Source organism: Lathyrus oleraceus, chromosome 2, assembly GCF_024323335.1.
Source record: "Lathyrus oleraceus cultivar Zhongwan6 chromosome 2, CAAS_Psat_ZW6_1.0, whole genome shotgun sequence".
Classification (NCBI taxonomy): domain Eukaryota; kingdom Viridiplantae; phylum Streptophyta; class Magnoliopsida; order Fabales; family Fabaceae; genus Lathyrus; species Lathyrus oleraceus.
Window position 1 is genome coordinate 95,673,354 of NC_066580.1, and position 16,112 is coordinate 95,689,465.

Here is a 16,112-nt window from a genome sequence, read left to right on the forward strand (position 1 = left end):
TGCTGTTTCCCAGCGGAGGTATCTGTGGGTGGTGTCTCTCCAAGCAGAGTCAGGAGTGTTGCATCCCCAGCAAGTCAAAGACCGTTGTATCCCCACAGTGCATTGGTGGTTCCTTCCCCAGCAATTCCTCGAACGGATCGGGTGCAGAGGGGACTATTCAGCAAGGGTTGCCTATTTCCCAGCATCAGTGCTATTCCCCGGCGGGGTGGAGATCGGAGTATTGGCGAGTTCCTCAGCAGAGTGTCTCGAGCTCCCCAGAAGAGTCCCTTGAGGGGGATACCTCTTTTATACATTCATCATGAAAAAATAGCATAGCATATCGCATAATAAATCGCGTAGCATTTCCATAATTGTGGAGCATTACGTTGAAAAATCAATCATGCATCATATTGCAAGCATAAGCTAGTCTCAAACCGTGGTTACTGTTTGAGAGGTGGTTTTGCCGGATGGTGAGGATGTTACTCTGAGGAGTTTAACATCGTGGTGTTGGGTCAACAAGGTTCCCCAGTAGTGCGATACTGGAGGAAATTTTTCCGTCGGACAGAGATGGAAATGTTACGCGATCAGCGCAAGTCAAGCCGTGGTTACCGCTTGAGATTTGGTTTCGCCGGATGGTGAGGATGTTACTCTGAGGAGTTTAACATCGTGGTGTTGGGTCAACAAGGTTCCCCAGTAGTGCGATACTGGAGGAAATTTTTCCGTCGGACAGAGATGGAAATGTTACGCGATCAGCGCGATTCAAGCCGTGGATACCGCTTGAGATTTGGTTTCACCGGATGGTGAAGATGTTACTCGGATGAGTTTAACATCATGACGCGATCAGCGCGATTCAAGCCGTGGATACCGCTTGAGATTTGGTTTCACCGGATGGTGAAGATGTTACTCGGATGAGTTTAACATCATGACGCGATCAGCGCGATTCAAGCCGTGGATACCGCTTGAGATTTGGTTTCACCGGATGGTGAAGATGTTACTCGGATGAGTTTAACATCATGACGCGATCAGCGCGATTCAAGCCGTGGATACCGCTTGAGATTTGGTTTCACCGGATGGTGAAGATGTTACTCGGATGAGTTTAACATCATGGCGCGATCAGCGCGATTCAAGCCGTGGATACCGCTTGAGATTTGGTTTCACCGGATGGTGAAGATGTTACTCGGATGAGTTTAACATCATTACGCGATCAGCGCGACAATCGGGGTTCAAATGGAGAAAGGGAAATGTTGAGGCATTTTCTGGAGAGCGGGGTCCAAATGGAGATTGGAGTTGAAGATTATATCCGGGATGAGGTCCTCAGGATTATCTTCTGTTCATGTGTCACCTTAGACTTTGGCTGAGGCCAATGGAGGTCGTTATGGGTGTCTTCTGAGGAAGAGATGCGCATGTTACCTTCCTTTTGTGAAGGTGTACCCTCTGATATGTCGCCATCAGAGTGGTGTTTGGTGTTATTTCCGACGTTGCCAGCGGAATTATCACAAGAAATTGGAGAGTGGGGTTCAAATGGAGAAAGGGAAATGTTGAGGCATTTTCTGGATAGCGGGGTTCAAATGGAGAAAGGGAAATGTTGAGGCATTTTCTGGAGAACGGGGTTCACAATGGCGATCACAAGTTATCGTCAGGCGACTGGGGTTCAAATGGAGAATGGGGTTCATTATGTTGGCAAACAAGATATCGGGGTTCAAATGCAGTGATCCGGGATCATTTGCGCGAGAGAAAATTTCGGGGTTCAAGAAAAGAAAAGTAAAAAATGATAATCCCCAGCGGATGTGTGGTATTCAGGCCATGGTTATCCCTGTGTTACCATTTATTTTGGTATCCGGGTCGACGTTGCTGTTTCGGTATTAAGGCCGGCTTTCTCCGTACCAGACGGATTCTTCTTCAAGATTGTTTCTTTGCCGATTCTGACAGGCATTGTTAATTATTTTCCCATCGGAGTGCAAATTGTTCGTCTGTTCTTGGTATTCAATCACTCTTCACCCTGATCATCTGAAAGCCGAGGCTATTCATATCGACAGGTTCACAGTGGATTGAATAGGGGCAGCTGTAACACCTCAAAATTTGCCCTCCTCTCTTGGGACTAGCTTAACATATTGCATTGCATTTCTTAGGTCATTAGTCATTAGCATGTTGCATATCATGTGGCTACATTGAGCAAGTCATCCTCCTAGGTCTTGGTCAGAAGATAAGAGGTTGAGATGCAAGCTGAGGGTTTCATTGATTGAATTGATCATTAATCATCTGAGGATGTGTGGTACAAATTAGGGTTTCTTGATTCTCAAGGGGGTTGAGCTTCATCTTGGTTGAAATGATACATCATCATCATCATGGTCTTGATATCATCCAAGAGATTGATCAGATACCTTGAGATTAGGGTTTTGACCACTGGTCAACCCTAATCAGTTGTATTGGGCCAATCAGGGCTTGGCAAGGAGATGGGGTCTATAATGGATATGGGGATCATTTCATGATTATTTTGAGCTTATGGAAGCTAGGGTTTCATGGTTGAGCCATTTCATCAGGAGTTTGAGGCTCAACTTGATCAGTGCATAGCCAAATTCATCTATCAGTCAGAAAAGTCAACTGTGGTCAACTGTGCCTGAAATGATGGATTTGGAGGTTGGAGAGGGTTAGATACACTTCATTCATGTCTAAACAAGTTTCATTTGACATTTCAAACATCAAGAATGAAGAAAATAAAGTCAGACAAAAAGTTTCCTAAAATGGCAGGTGACTTGTAATTAAAAACTGCCAAAAATGGAAAGTTTTTCTCCTCAAAATTACATGTCCAAAAATGCTTCAAATGAAATTTTGTCCAACAGAAAAGTTGTAGATCTTGCTCTCACCTTTCCAAAAAGTCCAAGAACACTCATTTCTCATGTGTGGTTGGCAAGTTATGATCAAATCATTTTCAGAAAATGTTGAAATTCAAAGTAGCATAACTTTTGAATGGAATGGCCAAATTGGGTGATCTTTCTTTGAGCAAACCACATTTGACATGTACTATCACATTGCATCATTACATTTCATTGAAAACCTTCACATAAAAAGGCCATTTTTCAAGTGTTCATTTTGTATTTTGGTGGGAAAAAAGGTCAATTTCAAAAATACAAGGCATTTGCATACCAAACCAATTCCTACACATCATAAACATCATTTTGGACTTGCTTGAATGGTTTTTGCACTGTTACATTGACTGAATTTGTAAAAGGGCATTTTGGCCAATTATGCATAAACCTCATTTTGCTAATTCACTTCCAATTTGCCTAATTGTGATTAACACTTGGATTAAGACATGGTATAAGACCATAATCATAACAGAAAATGATAATCACATTTCATTTCTCAGATCTAACAAACTTTTCATCCAAAAACCTCTCAATTTTCTTCAAACTTCTTCACACTTTTTCACCATTTTCCATTGAATTGCTTCATTCTTTTTGCTGTTTCTTGTGTGATCTCTCTTCTGCAGGACCTTGTGAAGAACTGTTGATCAAAACCTTGGCCAAAGCATTGAGGAATTGGAACTGTTGCATCCAAGAACATTCATGGCAGTTTGAAGATTCTACAATCTGGAGCTGTTTTGAACTGAAAGAACTCTTCCATTCATCTTCTGCATCATCAAGCATTATCTGTTTTCAGCTTTTGGACTTTGAAACGCGCGAAATCACCAACTGCATCATCATAAGGTTAGATTTCGATTTCAACAATTGCTAAAATCATGATATGGCTTGTGTAGATCTGAGTTCATAGAGTAGCATGCAGCTTGTAGTTTCGAAATTCATTGAAAATTGAGTGAGAAATCTGGAATTTAAGATTGGATGTGAAAACTTCTTTTGATCGATTTGCTTAGCATGATAGGAATTAGGCTAAATCATGTGGATATTCTTGATGTACGTATTTAGACGAGTTCAATGATATACGATTTGTCCATTTCCATGAATGTTTGTTCTTGAGTGATTTTCTGGAATGATGTTGATGAACATGATGAAGAACACGCTTTAGATAGCGTTTGATCCATTTCGCCTGGCTTCGTTTTTGAATTTCTGTTTCCCGCGAGCGCTAGCCAATCACATGCTGCCATTACATAAAATAAAACGCTGCGTTTTGTCTTCGCTGCTTCTTATTTACAAAATTGCCATTATCAGCATTAATTCATTTCATTTCTCTTTTCTTTTTCAATTTTTATTTCACTTTGATCATTGATCTTTAAAAATCCATAACTTCTTCAAAAATAATCCAAATTTGATGAGACTTTTTTTCACCATTCTCCTTGTGATGTGTACTTTTTTATGATGATTTTTAATATTTTTGTGCACGTGTGGAAAAATTAAATGCCTAGGGATTGTTTGAATGTGTCATTTGTGCACCATGCTCACCATTTTGATCATAAAATCTTGATGCTTCATTAGAAATTCATGAAATTTTACAAGCATGTTCTAGACATCTTAAGGAGCATTTTGATATGTGGTTTGCAATTTTTGAGTTCCTGGATGATGAGATATGGTTTTTTGAATAGAGGTGTGACAATTTGTGTCACACCATGCTTAGTGCAATTTCATGATTTTATTTTCCATGCTTGTGGACATTGGATTGAGCTGAATTTTTGCATGATTGAGCATATGGATGTTGAGAATACATGGGAATTTTTCGGGATTTATTGATTGCATTTCCTATTTGATTGGAATTTTCTCCCCTGTTTGGTCATTTGTTGATTTTTGTGACACATGTTTGTATTTGCTTTGTGAAATTCTGGTCATTAATTGGATGGATGTGAAATTTGGCATGTGTGTTGTAGACATCTTGAAGAGCATTTTGGCTTTGGTCTCATTCATTTCTCATGTTTTGGATCTGTTTTATGATTGATGGAAGTTGATGTTTGTTTTGATGCCTTGTGTTGATCTTGCTTGAATTTGTGTTGACTTTCTGATTTTCATTGACCTACTTCCCTTGATCCAAATGAGCTGAAATTTGGTGTGCTTGACATGTTATGGATGCTGTTTGATTATGAATTTTTTGAGGATTTATTGAAATGTTTTGGTATTGATTTGATTGTGATCATTCTGTTTGGTCCTTTGAGGTTCCAATTTGCATATTATGTGCTATTTTGTTCTTGAAATGATGATGATGTATGATATAAACATGAGACCAATTGGATTTGATTCTTGATTGTGTGATTGTGATTTTGGATAATTTTCACTTGATGTTTTGGATTTTTGACCTCCTTTTGACCCTAGGCTTGTCCTAGTGGTCTTGATTCTCATGTTTGAGTTTGCTTTTCAGGTTAGGAAGCAAATGCTTTAAGGAGATTAATGCAAGTTGATTGAGTTTGGTTGATTGTTATGAACTAACTTGTTTTATTTTGTAGGGTGCTTAGCTCACTTGCTTTGGGCTTGTGCTTTGCACATGTGATTGATTGTGTTGTCTGTTGGTTCTTATGCTGTTTGTTTTTGGTATACTGATTATATTTGATTGATTTCAGGTACATTAGTTGCTAATAGTTCCTTGAGAACTTGCTTGTGCTGTTGCTTGGTTGTATAAACCAATTGAGGTAGAATTTCTTTTCTCCATGTAGTTTGGAAGACCTGGCCTGTTACTTGGCCAGGCACCTGTCTGAAGTCCTCCTTAAGAGGCAATGTTTGTGCTTGTTTATCTTTGTTCCCAAGCAGGAAAAGACCTTTGTTAAGGCAATTGGCAGACACAAGAGGTGTGTAGTCCACCTCCTGCTATTCTGTTGAGTCGTCCCTTGGCTCACATTACATGTTGATGCCTTGTGGACATTGACCCAAGATCAGTTGAGTCAGTGTCTTAAGTGTAGAAGGGTTCCCACTTTCTGGACCCACACTTCATTGTCTGAAGCTCTCCCTGACCAGGGATAAGAGCTGTGAAGTCTAATCTTCACTCACCTTTCATCAGCTTCACCCTGACTCTCAATGTCAGGGTTAAGAGCTAACACCACCCTGATACAGTTGACTTGCTTTGGCAGTCTAACCCTTGATTGAGCCACATCTGTCTGTATATAGTGTGTGCTAACTGTGAACGTTTGATTTGTTTTGTTTATGCTTGCGTGCTTTGCTTTTTCCTGGTTAGGATTAGCTTGCTGTTGTGCAAGTAGATAGCAAACCTTAACTTAGGGATGATTATGCATGATAACATCTAGGCTTGAGTTAGTCTCCCTAGTTGTGTCTCCCTCTGTTATCTGGTTAGGCTAGTCTTTCTCCCCTGTTAAGGGGAACTACGTTGCCCTGATCCTCATACCAGATGAGGTACGTAGGCAGGAGACCGTGCGAGGTCTCTCCGGGCACCCTTTTTCTTTTTTGTGTGCGTTTGCTTGACAGTTGCTAGGCTCGAGTGCCTGACTCCTTAGTAACTTGTTTGCTTGTTCCCTCTTGTGTGTCGGGATATGGATGTAAGACCAGCGATTGGCTGTCCGTATCCTGAGTGTGTTTGTTTGGTTCGGAAGCCGATGTAAGTCCAGCGATTGGCGTTCGGGTTCCAAGTTTGCCCGTGTTTGTGTGTGTCCTGTTTGGCGTGCGTGAGCCGAACTACGGCAGCTCTGATTCTCGTTCCAGACGAGATACGTAGGCATATGATGCGATATCCTAGCGAGCCCTCCCCTCTTCTTCCACCTGTGTTGTCTTCAGGGTGTGTGTGTGATGTTTGTTTTAGCAACCTTAACCTATCTTTTAGAGCGTGGATCTCGTCGAGTACGACGGACGTGAGGGGTGCTAACACCTTCCCCTTGCGTAACCGACTCCCGATCCCATTCTCTTTGGTCGCGAGACCATGCTTTTCCCAGGTTTACTTCGAGCGTTTCCTTTCCCTCTTTGGGATAAATAACGCACGGTGGCGGCTCTGTGTTGTTTTTGTTTCAGCCCGCCGGTTGTTTTTCGCGGATGCGACACTTTCCTCTTCTCTTGGCCATATCTTTGCACCAATGATCTCCTTGAAGCTTTTGACCTTGTGATTGCTCAAGCTACAAACAAGAAATGTTAGTGACATATTTTTGTGCTTTTGGTTAGTAAACAAAATAAGAAAAGCAATAATATACAATTCAAGCATGCTTGGTGATCTCAAACCACTCACAAGAGGTCCCACCCAAAGGCAAAGGGAAACAAGATGCTTATGATCCTTGAGGCAATGCAAATGCAATGTTATGATGCCATGAGGGATCTTAGGGTCAAAATTGGGGTCTTACAGGGTTTATATCTTCTTCTTGATTCTAGTCTGGGTTTTCTGGTTCTCATCCACGACTCGATCTTCTTACACTACTTATCTGATGTGAGACTGGAATCAAGGGGTAGAATACCCTTTGGAATTGATAAACATGTCATTGCATTTGCATGTCCATTAGCATGTCTTGCATAACAGGTACCGCCGTGGTGTTCTGAACGCCTCAGACTCGTCAGGGGCCGATTACTTTCTCCAGTGCTGGCATCATTCACTATGGCCAGATCTCCGCAATCAACGAAGAAGACGGGGATAGTGATTGCGACGTTGATAACTGGGTGTGTCTGAGGGTCCCGGGTGAAGTTCTCCGCAATTGGTCTTCCGAAGAGATTATCCAAGTCACTCTTATTGAAGAGTAATTTTCTCTGTTTATTTGTGCATATCCAAGTCTTACGTTCCGCCCAGGGCGTAATGACTCATTGTAGGGCTCATCTATGTGAATACCTGCATTTTTTTATCATAAATAAAGGACGTCTTTTTGCATTCAAATATTTTGTTCACTGTCTTTCCATTTTTGCAGTTTTCAAAAATAAAAAAATATATATTTTGGCAATCTTTTGTTTAGTTTTCACTCTTTGTTCACACTCATAAGCACATACCATCACTCATGCAGATGCACGTCACCGAATCCTATTGATAACAGTTCTGCTATGGCTCGCTTCGACTTTGAAAATCCAATCTTTCAAGCTGAAGAAGAGGGTGATGAAGACTGTGAACTCCCTGAAGAACTTGCCAGGTTGTTAAAACAGGAGGAAAGGGTCATTCAACCGCATCAAGAGTCTATTGAAGTGATTAATCTCGGCAACAAGGACGTCAAGAGAGAAATCAAGATAGGGGCTGCTTTGGAAGATAATGTGAAGAAGGGGTTGATTGATTTGTTGCAAGAGTATGTTGACATCTTCGCCTGGTCTTATCAGGACATGTCAGGGCTTGACACAGACATTGTGGTACACCGTTTGCCTCTCAAAGAGTATTGTCCTCCGGTCAAGCAGAAGCTCAGAAGAACAAGACCAGAGATGGCTGTCAAGATAAAGGAAGAAGTGCAAAAACAGTTGGATGCAGGGTTTCTAGCAGTTACAAATTATCCTCCATGGGTTACAAATATCGTTCCAGTACCTAAGAAGGATGGAAAGGTGCGGATGTGTGTTGACTACCGGGATCTGATTAGAGCTAGTCCTAAAGATGATTTCCCATTACCTCACATCAACGTTTTGGTGGATAACACGACTCAGTTCTCGGTATTCTCCTTTATGGATGGCTTTTCTGGCTATAATCAAATTAAGATGGCACCAGAAGACATGGAGAAGACAACTTTCATAACCCCATGGGGCACCTTCTGCTACAAGGTGATGCCGTTTGGTCTGAAAAATGCTAGGGCAACATATCAACGAGCTATGGTAACTCTTTTCCATGATATGATTCATCATGAAATCGAGGTTTATGTTGATGATATGATTGCCAAATCTCAGACAGAAGAAGAACATTTGGTGAATTTACAGAAACTGTTTGAGCGTTTGAGGAAATTCAAGCTGAGGCTTAATCCGAACAAGTGCATTTTCGGGGTGAGATCTGGAAAACTGCTGGGTTTTATTGTTAGTGAAAAAGGGATTGAGGTGGATCTGGCCAAAGTGAAAGCAATACAAGAAATGCCTGAGCCAAGAACAAAAAAACAAGTTTGTGGTTTCTTAGGAAGGTTGAATTACATTGCAAGGTTCATCTCTCACCTAACAGCCACGTGTGAGCCAATATTCAAATTGTTAAGAAAAGATCAGGCTATTAGGTGGAATGATGATTGCCAAAGGGCCTTCAAAAAAATAAAAGAGTATTTGCAGAATCCTCCAATCCTTATGCCTCCAATCCCAGGGAGACCGCTGATTATGTATTTGACAGTACTTGATAATTCCATGGGTTGTGTTCTCGGTCAACACGACGAGACAGGTAGGAAAGAGCATGCCATCTACTACCTGAGTACAGAATTCACAGATTGCGAGTCGAGATACTCAATGCTTGAAAAGACATGTTGTGCACTTGCATGGGCTGCTAAGCGATTGAGACAATACATGCTGACTCACACAACCTTCATTATCTTCAAAATGGATCCAATCAAGTATATATTTGAGAAGCCAGCTCTCACCGGAAGGGTTGCTCGTTGGCAAATGGTACTAACAGAGTACGACATCCAGTATACATCCCAGAAAGCCATCAAAGGGAGTATTCTGTCAGACTATCTTGCTCAGCAGCCGATTGATGATTATGAGCCGATGAAGTTTGATTTTCCAGATGAAGACATCATGTTCCTCAAGATGAAAGACTATGAAGAGCCAGTTGTTGAGGAGGGACCTGATCCAGATGAAAAGTGGACTTTAATGTTTGATGGGGCCGTCAATGCCAGAGGAAGTGGAATTGGTGCTATCATTACCACTCCGAAAGGTGCCCACATGCCTTTCACCGCCCGTCTGACTTTTGAGTGCACCAATAACGAAGATGAGTATGAAGCGTGTATCTTGGGTATTGAGCAAGCCATTGATTTGAGAATCAAGACTCTGGACATCTTCGGAGATTCAGCTCTAGTGATCAATCAAGTGAATGGTGATTGGAATACTCTCCAGCCTAATCTGGTCCCCTACAGAGATTACACAAGAAGACTGTTGACTTTCTTCACAACAGTAAAGCTTAATCATATACCTCGTGATGAGAACCAGATGGCAGATGCTCTTGCTACTTTATCCTCCATGATCAAGGTGATTGGGTGGAACTATGTTCCGTGGATCGATGTTATGCGCCTTGATAGGGCCGCGTATGTGTTTGCTACTGAACTGGTAGTTGATGACAAGCCCTGGTACCACGACATCAAGTGCTTTCTGAAGAATCAAGAATACCCTGCAGGGGCATCCAACAATGATAGAAAGACTTTGAGAAGATTGGTAGGCAGTTTCTTCTTGAACAAAGACGATGTGCTGTATAAGAGGAACTTCGACATGGTTTTGCTCAAATGCGTGGATAGACACGAAGCGGACATGTTAATGCAGGAAGTTCATGAAGGCTCCTTCGGTACTCATGCCGGCGGATATGCAATGGCTAAGAAATTGTTGAGAGCGGGTTATTACTGGATGACCATGGAATCTGATTATTTCAAATATGCTCGGAAGTGCCATAAATGCCAGATTTATGCTGATAAGGTGCATGTGCCGCCAAATCCTCTGAATGTGATGTCTTCGCCGTGGCCGTTTGCTATGTGGGGCATTGATATGATTGGAGAGATTGAGCCGACTGCTTCCAATGGGCATCGCTTCATCCTTGTTGCCATCGACTATTTCACCAAGTGGGTCGAAGCGACGTCATTTGCGAAGGTCACCAGACATGTGGTTGCCCGATTCATTAAGAAAGAAATCATTTGTCGTTATGGAATTCCCGAAAGAATCATTACTGATAATGGTTCTAATCTCAATAACAAAATGATGAAAGAGTTGTGCAAGAATTTCAACATTCAACATCACAATTCTTCCCCTTATCGTCCTAAGATGAACGGTGTTGTTGAGGCAGCAAACAAGAACATAAAGAAGATTGTGCAGAAGATGGTCGTTACGTACAGAGATTGGCATGAGATGCTACCCTTCGCCTTGCATGGGTATCGTACTTCAGTATGTACATCGACCGGGGGAACCCCTTACTCCCTTGTGTATGGTATGGAAGCAGTCTTACCTGTTGAAGTGGAGATTCCTTCTCTAAGAGTCCTGCTGGATGTCGAGTTAGACGAAGCTGAATGAATTCAGACAAGGTTCAATGAGTTGAGTCTTATCAAAGATAAGCGAATGGCAGCCATTTGTCATGGGCAGTTGTATCAAAGTCGGATGAAGAGAGCCTTTGATTAGAAAGTGCGTCCTCGATGCTTCCAAGTCGGAGATTTGGTGTTGAAAAGGATCCTTCCTCCTCAGACAGATCACAGGGGCAAGTGGACTCCTAACTATGATGGACCATATATTGTCACCAAGATTTTTGATGGTGGAGCCTTAATGCTTGCAACTATGGATGGTGAAGACTTCACTTCCCCTGTGAACTCAGATGCAATTAAAAAATACTTCGCATAAAATAGACCCGCTGGATAATAAAAAGAATAGTCCAGGCAAAAAAGGGCATCCCGGCATACCAAGAAAATGAAAAAGGTTCGGGCAAAAGTTAGGGATTAAAAATGAAAAGATTGTACACCCGGTAAGTTGAAAACCTGAAAAGGCAACTTAGGCAAAAATGGGTATCCCGGTGGATCGAAAACCCGAAAGGGCGATCCAGGCAAAAGTTAGGGATTAAGCGAATGACTGCGTTCTGAGTAGTTCTGAATCTCATCTCGTGTCGATAACTGGAAACTTTCGAAGGATAGGAAACAGTCCAATCACCTTTTCAGAAGGCTGATTATTTGGAGGATCTTGAAGACGAGCGAGTCATAGCAGAATTGGAATCCGATAGAAATCCATTTCACATTGCCATTAGATTAATTTCTGTGTTTATCTTTTGTGCAATTACCTCTTTCCAGGGATTGCTTCCTGATGTAAATGCCTATTCAGAGGCCATTTAATCAATAAAATCATGTTATTCAGTATATCTCTGTGTTCATTTTCATTTTACTGTTTTTGTTTGCAAAAATGACGTCCGAATTTTTTATAAACATTGCATCATGAAACATAAGAGCTTTACAGGTATTAGGGACCAATTAGTACTACTTTTTATATCATTTTATTGGTCCCTTTTACCAAGTTTTGATGTAATTACACACTTTTATTCTCACTATTTTGTATAAATGCAATTAAGTTTAATTTATGTTGTTTTGAATAGTTATTTCACATATTTGTTAGTTTTGTAGAATTTTTGGGCAAGAGAGCTTTGGATTGCACAATCATAATTTTAAAGAAGTGTTGAATGCAATTTGGAGGCCTAACTTGGAAGAATACCACTTGGAAGACTCTTTGGATGAAGCTTGCAAGGCAAGGAAGCTGAAGTAGCTTCAGTTTGCACCGCGAAGCTTGCGAATCCAGCAAGCTGTTTTGGCCAAGTGTGCTGTTTTCAAGGCCAGCTGTGTTTTGCCATTTTGGTGTCTGTCTTAGGGGGGCTTTTCAGCTTTAGATAAAAATGATCATTTTAGGAAATGTCAGCCCTTTTAGAAAATCAGAATGGAAATTGTTCATTCATTATTCACACATTCATTGATAGTTTGGATATTTTGTAAGAGACACTACGCCAAATAAGGGAAAAGAGGGCGCTTTTTTTGGCCTATAACAGCGCTTTAAAGCGCCCTCTAATCTGGCGCTGGCATAGGTAAAGACAGCGCTTTTTTTCCTAGTGAAAGCGCTCTATAAAGTGGCTCTTTAAGCCCTTTAAGGGCCACTTTAGAGGACGCTTTTTAAAGAAAGCGCCCTCTAAAGTGGAAACTTTTAAGGGTTTAGAGGGCGCTTTTACTGGAAAGCGCCCTCTAAAGTGGAAACTTTTAAGGGTTTAGAGGGCGCTTTTACTGGAAAGCGCCCTCTAAAGTGGAAATTTAAAGGGTTTAGAGGGCGCTTATTTTGGAAAGCGCCCTCTAAAGTGGGTGGTTATTTAAATTTTTTTTTTTTAAAAGCGCTATATTTTATTTATTTATTTTAGACAACCTGTATATTGAAGCAGTACACCTAAAACTGTATAATTTGAAGCCCTTTTTCACACATTGCATTCAACAAGCCTTATATACAACAATCCATACATATACAACAATCCACTGATATATAATCGTTTAACTACTAAAGATTCTAAATATACAACCAATTCATAACTTAAAAAGAAATAAAACTAAGTAGCAAAAGCATCTCTGAGATGTATGTTTTTTTTGCTAGCCGCAGTCTTCTTAGGGTCCGCTTCCTGAATCGAAGTTCATTTCTAGCAGCCATTCCTCGCATGCCGGTTTGAATACAAACAGCTTTGGAATAGGTAGTTTTATAAGCATATGTCTTCAAAGATACACTACATTTTGTTTTCGGATCAATAAAAGATATATTACTAGATAGGAAGATAAAATAGGAGAAAGTATCTTTCAAAAGGAAACAGAGTTAAAGAAAAAGCAACATTTAATACCATCAAGACTAACCTGTTTATGTTAATGTACTGTGGCAAGTTCTTTGAAAGTATAACAAGTGAACCAGATGCATGTCGGAAATACCTAAAAACAAAATAAATCAATAGAGATGAGATACACATTGTAAAAATAAAGCAGTTCAATATGGAGATCCATACTAAAAAAGAAAAAAAAATCATGTGCAATATTTATACATAAAGAGACTTCAGTCAAAAGTATCCAACATGCATTTTCCATCAGGAGTTATAACTTATAATATCATAGAGATGAGTATGCTGAAGTTAAAAATTATTTGTTGCCTCTAATATATGTTAGTACTTGGCACTGATGTGATATATTGTGAAGACTGAAGATCAATAATTTACCCATTCAATAAGATTTGGTTTCAACAAATAATATATTAAGCCATAATCACATTGAAGATCATTCCTGAATAAACAAAAAAAATAATAATCACCAAATATTTTCTCATCTAAATGGTATTATTACTTACGATTTTTCATCCCCAAATTTCCACCAATCAGGTTCATACCAAGGCTTTCCCCTGGAAAAAAAAGGATAAAATACAGAGCATATAAGTTGAATACAAAATCACAATTGAAAAGGTCAAATTTGTAAAAAAATTATGAAACAAAATGATATTGTAGTTATGAAGGAGAAAATAACATGCGATAAAGAAATATAATTGTACTAAGAAAAGATTAAGTACATATCAATTCAAAATAGAAACTTTCATTACTCATTAGAAATTAAGATACTGGTTGGGAATATCTAAACACCAGGGAATGCAAATTTTATTGGCAAAAATGAGACATGCCTAAAGACTTGCAAAGGGATGAAAATTAAGATAATCAGTTACATCTACAAATGTGGTAACTTCAAAGTATTTACTGAAAAATAAAAACCTACAGTAATAACTCGACAAAAATGGATAACAGATAATAATGAATAAAATTCAACACATGTTCAATTTTTAAAAATGAACAATTTTAGACATCTTAAAACAAAATCTTCTGGGACCATCTACACATAAAAACTGGCAACTATTTCCTCAGATCTATCATCATAAATAAATAATCAGAATTAATTCAGATAGAGGAAAGTACTCTTCTGATATCACGTCTCCTGACTTCATGCATCCAATATATGCGCCATCCTGGCCACGGCGATGTTCAAGAAGTTTAATTAAACCCTCTGTTAGGCCAGTGAGTGGGTAGGGTAGCTCAACTGGTAAGTGCTAGTTTTATAAAACATAGTTATTGCTCAAAGTATATATATTTGCATGCGCTAACGCCACTTTACATTATGTAAAATGACATAAACAAACCATGAACTATAATACAAATATTTGAACTATTGTCATTTAATACATACCAGGCCTCGTCCAGAAGAGCAATAACGCCGCCAGGTTTCTGAAGTTATAAACAAGAATGAGATGACAAACTGATAGAACTTTTCTAAAATGACAAAAATGCAAGGGTGAGTTGCACCTTCTCAATAAGATCGAGAACATCTTGATTATCAACGAACTCTATATAACTCCAATCAATTTCTTCCTTTGTATATTCCTCTTGCTCCATTTTGAAGACATGCTGCATAATGAAATAATGAAGTGTTATTTGAGTCTATAGAAATTGTTTACCAGGAGATAGTAGAAAAATCAAACCTGGTTGAAATGCTGCTGTAACTTCTCATTTGTCAAATTGATACAAAATTGCTCGAAGCTGAACAGGGCCGATGTAAAGTTAGTTACTGTTAGAACAATAATTGTGGTTCAAAAGTAAATAGATACGAAAAATGTAAATAGAGAACACAAAAAATTCGATCACAGAGATTGGCCAAATGTGCATACGTCTATAAACTTCATATAAAATTAGGCAAGAGGGTGGTTAAGATTAAGAACCTGTTTGTCTTGAAACTCTCGAATCCGTATATATCTAGAACTCCAATTAAGTTCTTCGAAGTCAGAAGAGAAACCAAAAATGACCAATAGCGAACGTCAGAAGAGAAACCAAGTAATATGAAGATTAGAAAAATACCTATGGTGTCAAAATCGAACAGCTAACAACGAATTAATAGAAGGAGGAAACGTCGTAGATCTAACAGAGGTGGAAGGAGAACGCCTTAGAAGTAGCGAAAATCGTAGCAGTGAGAATCCTAACGTGAAAAAGAACGAAAATAACAGAGAGTGAAATAACAAAACGCGCAGTATGTTATAATTTTAGTGTTTACTAAAGGGGACCTTAGAGGGCGCTTGTGGAAAAAAAGCGTCCTCTAAAGGGGGCCTAAGAGGGCGCTTATGAAAGCGCTCTCTAAGGCTTTCCAAAAGCGCTTTATAAACTGGAAATGCACATGGACTTATAGAGCGCTTTTTTAAAAGCGCCCTCTAAGGGTAACCTTAGAGGGCGCTTTCTAAAAAGCGCCCTGTATTGTTGTCCCTCTATCTCCTCCTTATTTTTTCGCTTCACCTTAGAGGGCGCTTTATTACAAAAGCGCCCTCTAAAGTGCGCTGTCTATTCCAGTTGTTCGCTCCTTATTTTTTCGCTTCACTTTAGAGTGCGCTTTTGTAATAAAGCGCCCTCTAAGGTGCGCTGTCTATTCCACTTTTTGGCGTAGTGAGAGAAAAACAGAGTTTTCTTCCATTGCATTTTGCTTTCCAAAATGATGATGAGGAGCTAAACCCCATTTTGTTAAGATTGGAGGTAGTAGCTATTCTTATTTGGTTATGTATTTCATTTGACTTTTATCTATGATGAAAGATTGTTGATGTATTGAAAGATATTTTTGC

General features: G+C 39.7%; 1 long non-coding RNA gene across 1 annotated transcript; it reads right to left on the reverse strand.

Annotated features, from left to right (window-relative positions):
• Positions 1 to 13,363: 13,363 nt before the first annotated feature.
• LOC127121163 (uncharacterized) lies at positions 13,364 to 14,526 on the reverse strand. Its single transcript, XR_007803334.1, has 3 exons — positions 14,431 to 14,526; positions 13,818 to 13,868; positions 13,364 to 13,408 (listed from the first exon to the last, which is right to left on the reverse strand). It is a non-coding gene; the product is annotated as an uncharacterized LOC127121163 (long non-coding RNA).
• Positions 14,527 to 16,112: the final 1,586 nt, after the last annotated feature.